The sequence below is a fragment of the Cryphonectria parasitica genome, assembly GCF_011745365.1.
Source record: "Cryphonectria parasitica EP155 unplaced genomic scaffold M406scaffold_6, whole genome shotgun sequence".
In the NCBI taxonomy this organism is placed as follows: Eukaryota; Fungi; Ascomycota; class Sordariomycetes; order Diaporthales; family Cryphonectriaceae; genus Cryphonectria; species Cryphonectria parasitica.
Window position 1 is genome coordinate 1,820,970 of NW_024468914.1, and position 7,270 is coordinate 1,828,239.

Genomic DNA, 7,270 nt, shown 5'->3' on the forward strand with positions numbered 1-7,270 from the left:
TCAGAATGTGAATTGTAAATTCATACAGGAAAACTCTCGAAACCAAGCTCTCGAGCGCTCGATTCAGCTCGGAGCGAATGCTTAAGGCTTTCGAAAACGCTATCAGAAAAGAAGCATGCTCAATAATACCTACTGTTCCTCCAAGTAGCAGAAATAGCATAAGAACCAGAACTAATACTTGCAAACATATTATAAGAATATCACAAGTTTAAGAAACTGTTTCAGGAAGAATTGGATACAGGATTGCTAGAATACAGCTTATACAATCACGAAATCCTGCTACAAGAAGAGAAGCAGCTCAAATTCTTCCCTATTTACAAACTAAACAAGGCACAGCTAGAGGCACTCAGGGAGTACTTCAACGAAAATCTCAAAAAGAGATATATACAACTGTTTCACTTATCAGCAGAATACTCTATCCTGTTTATACCCAAGAAGAACAGCAAGCTCAAGCTATATATTGATTATAAGCAACTCAATAATATTACAATCAAGAACTGATATCTGTTGCTACTTATTAAGAAACTATAAGATAGATTATAAAAAGTACAATAGTTTATAGTTCTAAATCTAAAAGAAGCTTATAATCTGATTAGAATAAAGGAAGAAGAAGAATGGAAAACTGCTTTCAGAATACGCTATAGATACTACAAATATTTAGTTATGCTCTTCAGTTTAATAAATACTCCAGCTTCATTCCAGAAAATAATCAATCACATTCTATACAAACATCTAGATCAGTTCATCATTATCTATCTTAATAACATTCTTATTTACTCTTGAACATTAGAAGAATACAAGAAATATATGAAAACAGTATTGCAAATGCTTCAGAATACAAAGCTTCTTATAGAATCTGCAAAGAGCTACTTTTATATACAAAAAGTTAACTATCTCGAATTTACAATCAAGCTAGAATGCATCAAGCTACAAAAAGATAAGATAGAAGCTATTAAAAACTAGCTAATTTCTAGGAATATCAGAGATATTAGATTTTTCCTCAGATACATTAACTTCTACAAGCAGTTCATTAAGAACTATAGCTGGATTATATACCTTCTTACAAATCTCACCAAAAAGAATCAACTCTTCGAATGAATCTCCAAAGCACAAGAAGCCTTTGATAAGATTATTAAGCACATCATCTCAAAGCTAATTCTGTATAAAGCAAATCTCTACAAACCCTTTGAAATTGAGACTAATATATCAGAATATGCACTTAGAGAACAACTTGGTTAGCAAAACAACTAAGAGCATCTAAGAATCATAAGCAACTTTTCAAAAAAGTTGAATAGCTTGGAAATCAATTACAGAATCTCTGATCAGAAACTTATAGCAATAATGAAAGCTTTTGAGAAATAGCAGCACTACCTCATCAGCGTATAACACTCAATCATAATTCACTCAGATTACAAGAATCTAACTACATTCATAACAATCAAGATTTTAAACAAGCAACAAATTAGATAAGCAGAATTCCTCTTACAATTCGATTTCAAGATTGTATACTGCAAAGACTTGGAGAATAAACAAGCAGATGCTTTCAGCAGAAGATCAAACTATCGAAATGCAAACTCTTCGAATATACAGAACATCTTCGCTCAAAACAAGTCAGAAAATCTTGTTAATGCATACAGAGAACTGAACGCTGCTCTCAGAATTGAACTCTCGGAGAAAAATTCAGAATTAATAACTCCAGATAAACAAAACAACTATATCAAGAATGTATATAATGCATCAGTATATAAGCACCAGAGAGTCAGAGCAATCTACAAATGCATCAAAAGATACTGGAATTTATCAGATCTTAGGAAAAGAATTGAAAGCATTCTATAATAATATAATAGCTGCAAAAAGAACAAAGCAAAAAGATACAAGCCTTATGAACTACTGCACTTCTTACTAATATTTATAATTATTTAACAATCCATCAATCTAAACTTTATTATCAAGCTACTTTTCTTATAAGAATTCTTAACTAAGATGCAATACAATAGCATTCTAGTAATGATTTGCAAACTGAGCAAGTATGCTTATTTTCTTTCCTACAAAGAAAGCAGTATAGCAAAGGAATTTGCATATATATTCCTTAGAACAATCATTGCTAATCATAGCATATTAGAGAAAGTAATCTCCGATAGAGATAGAAAGTTCAATTTGAAGTTTTGAATTTCGCTTATAAAACAGCTCAGAATATACTATAGAATGTTTATAGTATTTTATCTGCAAACAGATGAATAGATGGAAAGAATGAATCAGATTATTAAACAGTATCTATAATACTATATCAACTAGGAATAAGATAACTGAGTTAATCTGTTGCTTCTTGTATAGTTCGCTTATAATAGCGCAGATATAAGCATAATGAAGAAGTTACTATTCTTTGCATTTTACAGATATAATCCAACAGCTTATTACAAAGCATTATTAGGAGCAGATGCAGAAGCTGTGAATAAAAGAGTTAAAAAGATTAAGAAAGTTTAGGAGAAACTCCGATTAGAATTACAATTCGTTTAAGAACGAATAATGCAATATGCAAACTCCAAAAGGATTGAGGGATTAATTCTATAGGAAGGAGATAAGGTTTATCTACTTCGAAAAAACATCAAAATAACTAGATCTAGCAACAAGCTTAATTATAAGAAGTTAGAACTATTCAAAATCTTGCAACAGATTTCCCTAGTTAATTACGAGTTAGCATTACCTCATGGGATGAGAATATACTCAGTTTTCTACATTTTACTGCTGGAATCAGCAGCACAGGAAATACTAATAGACAATACAGTGGAAGTGGAAAATAATGAACCAGAATATGAAATAGAGAAGATTCTCAAGCATAGAAGCACAGATAATACAAGGGAATATCTTATCAAATGGAAAGGTTACTCAGCAAGCGAAAACTCTTGGGAATTGCGGAAAAACGTTAAAAATGCTCAGAAAAAGGTAGCTGAATATTGGAAAAGGAAAATCAGCATCTAGGATGATCGCTCCGCCCTGGAACGAGAATCAAGCGCTACAGTTTCACTCTCCAGAAGGAAAAGCTAACCAGATATGCTAGAATCAAAAGCCAAAGAACTCCAGTTAATAATCTCAAGATATCCCTGAGACATCAAGCGAATCTCCTCTTCACGAAGACTGCAATCCTTCTTATCAGCAAATCTTTCCAAGGAATTGAAACTATAATGAATCATTTCTGCAGCACGCTCCTCCAACAACCTTCGCTATTTCCATGCACAATCAAGACGAGCCTGCAACGCTAACAAAGCTTGTAGAGCAGCAGCGTTTGCTGACTCTGCTTTAGCCTCCTTGCTTAAAACCTTGCGCTTTTTACAAATCAAACGCTCCGCTAAAGAAGAAAATCAGTAACCACAGAAAATACTAAGAAACAAAGAAACCAACCAGCAGAAGCTGAGAAACAACCAGTATTACAGCTTTGATTCAGAGAAATATACTCCTTACAACGAGAAGAGTTTTCAGCAAAACAACAGAAAGCCCTCATCTCCCAACAATAAGCACAAGCAGGCATTTCAATACCAAAAGCAGAAATAAGCTTAGCAAGATGATAATGCTCTTGAGTTTTCACTGAATAACTAGAATGCAATTTGTTAATTCTATTCAACATCTCGATTAGGAAAGCATGATTATATACGCGAATAACTTGCTAGAATACTTATAGAAGATCATTAGAGATAACAATCAATAGAAGAAAGATGATATTATAACTCATCCAACATGCAGATCACCCGCCAGAACACTCGGAACAACTGTTCGGAAAGACAGGAAAGGATTTAACATCTCAAGAACTAAGGCTTATATAAGCAAGGATTAGGGTTACAGGATCAGAATGAATCAGTGGCTGATCCATGATAATTCGAATTAATTGGATTATCCAGATGATCCAAGGGATCTAACAACTAATACTACTAATGGAACTGAAGAAGCTGAATATATAAGAATGCATTCATTATCATTAGATAGATTTAGTATATAGCTCTTCAGTTATCAATCTAAGTATTCAGTTTCACATACTGAGTAGCTCCAAAGGCAGTAAATACTTGCATCGCTTATTAGGACTTGTATAGTTCCGTATTCAAGGACTTGATACTTTGATACCGCTCTTGTTAGCATAAACCCCTTTGTATACTTAGGAATCTTCGGATTGCTGCAGTGCTCATTACACTTGAGTTGTATAAGCTCTTGCTTATTGCTTCAGCAGCTGTTTATTCCTTTTTCTTTCGAAGGCAACAGCGCCCTAGTTCTGATTCACTGCAAACAAATAAACAAACAGAAAGAATGAACTAGATTATCAAATAATATTTTCAATACTATATTAATCAGAAACAGAATAACTAAATTAATCTATTGCTCCTTACATAGTTTGCTTATAATAGCGCAAATATAAGCATAATAAAGAAATTACTATTCTTCATACTTTACAGATACAATTCAACAGCTTATTATAAAGCACTGCTAGAAGCAGATGCAGAAGCTGCAAACAAAAGAGTTAAGAAGATTAAGAAGATTTAGAAAGAACTTCAGTTAGAATTATAATTCATTCAGAAACGAATAATGCAATATGCAAACTCCAAAAGAATTGAGAAACTAATTCTATAGAAGGGAGATAAGATTTATCTATTTCGGAAAAATATCAAAATAATTAAGCTTAGCAATAAACTTAATTATAAGAAGTTAGAACTATTCAAAATCTTATAATAAATCTTTCCAATTAATTATAAGTTAGTATTATCTTATAGAATAAGAATATATTCGGTTTTCTATATCTTATTACTGAAATTAGCAGCATAGAAAATACTAATAAATAATATAGCAAAAGTAGAAAACAATGAATCAGAATATGAAATAGAAAAGATTTTCAAGCATAGAAGTATAAATAATATAAGAGAATATCTTATTAAGTGAAAAAGTTACTCAGCAAGCGAAAACTCGTGAAAACTATAGGAAAATATTGAAAATGCTCAGAAGAAAGTAGCTGAGTATTGGAAAAAAAAAAAAAGAGAAACCAACATCTAGAACAGTCGCTCCGCTCCGAACTCAGAAACCTCGAAAATCTCACTCTCCAGAAAACCCAATCAATCCACTACTGAATTCCCTATATCCACAGAATTTCAATCAAAACTCTTGAAAGAAGGATTCCCAACAATCACAGCAGATTCTTCTGCAACTACAGAACAAATCCCAGCAGCAATACAAGCTCACTTCTCTTCAGCTTCCTTACATTCCAGCTCCTTCACGCTAGAAAAACCTCAGCGAATAGCCTTTATCATTCTCTCGAATTACAAACGCTTCTGCTTCCGCAAGCGCCCTATCTCTGCAGCAGCATTACGCAGCTGCTTCTCAGCACTCTCGAATTAGTTCTCCAGATGCTGATATTGAACGCTTATTCAACGAATTTCCGCTGCGCTCAGCTTCTGAACATCGCATCAAGAGCAGCTTAGATGTTATAACTCATCCAACATGCAGATCACGAAAACAGGTCACAGGCAAACAAGAACCAGGTGTTATAACTCAACATCAGACAACTCACAAGGATTACATAATCCAGAGTTAGGGTTACAAGCTAACTAATCAGAAGAGCTCATCTGTACTTACTAAGCTTCAATAAGCATCACTGAGCAGCAGTGAGCTTCAGTAAGTACTACTGAGCAGCAGTAAGCTTTAGTAAGTATCAGCAAGCTATACTGAAGAGCTAAATATATAACTATATATTTATTACTATTAGATAAATTATTATATATAACTCTTCAGTTATCAATCTAAGTATTAGATTACTCTCTATTCTGATAGCTCTAAAAGCAGTGAATACTTACATTGCTTATTGAGACTTGTATAATTCCGTATTTAAGAACTTAGCATTTTGATACTGCTTTTATTAATATAAATCCTCTTTGTATACTTTGGAATCTTCGGATTGCTGCAGTACTCATTACATTTTGATAATTCTTATTTAAGAATAGTTCAGTATTATTTCTTAAGTAATATGGAATATAATAGCTTTTCTAGAAATCTCTTTATTCTTGCATGCTTTTATTTAGAAGGAATTAATTAACTAGATATATTAGCTTATTCAGTATATTCAGAATCTATGCAAATAATAGCAAGCTTAGAGCGCTATTATTGCTAACTAATAAGCTTAGCTAGCTTAATAAGCTTAATAAGCACAGTTTATTTCTATAGCTATTAATGATACTGAAAAGGTATATAAGATGAATAAGCTTGCTATATATAATAGCAATCAGAAAATGCTATATGAATTCCTTATCTACTGCAGAGCGTATTTCTTATACTATATAACTCAGTTTACTATGAAATCTGAAAAGATTATTCTTACAGAAACTCATCTCGAAAAGAATGCTTTTATTTGATACAAGCCTTCTCTATACAATTACTTGGAGCATTAGAATAATTCTAATGCATATATTCAGAATACTAAGAATATATTCGATTTCTTTGAAAGCTTTAAAAAAGCTTTTAAAGAAACTTTTAATAATTTCAATAAAGAATATATTATAGCTTAGCAGCTTATGAATCTTAGATAAACTAAGTTAGCTTCTGCTTATATAGTTAGATTTAAGCAGCTCTTAGCAAGATTTCTATAGGAAAATAAGAATTTTATAAAATATTATTATAAGGAATTTAAGAATAATATTAAGAACAAAATCTTTAAACAGAATTAGCTAGAGAATTTTGCAATATTCTCTAATTAAGCAATCTGCATTAATAATTATCTATACGAACAATAAGTAAAGAAATTCAAGAAAGAAGAAAGCTAGACTTGGAGATTTCCAGCTAATATAAGCAAGAAACTCCAATATAAGAATAGCGAATAATAGGATAGTACAGCTTAGAGCAGCACTATATATGCTAGTTCTATAGAATTCAATGCTGCTAATAAGTAGTATAGCAAGAGGAACAGTATTACTTGCTACAACTATAATAAACAAGAATACATTATATATAATTGCTATTAATCTCAGAAGAACAAATAGCAATCAGTTCAGAAAGAATGCTAGATAAATATTGCTTGATAATAGAAACTCAATCAACTAAGCAAAAATATCTCTTTGGAGCAAGTATTGAACTCTATTAATTATAGAAATCTTAGCTGAATATTCTGCTATAATAATAACTGCTTAATATATCTCTTGAGTAAGAAAGATTTAGAATAGTTTCCTTAGAAATCTAGATGCTATAGGCAGATAGCAATAGCAGAGCGGAGATATATGCTTAGCATAATTATAAGCAGTAATAA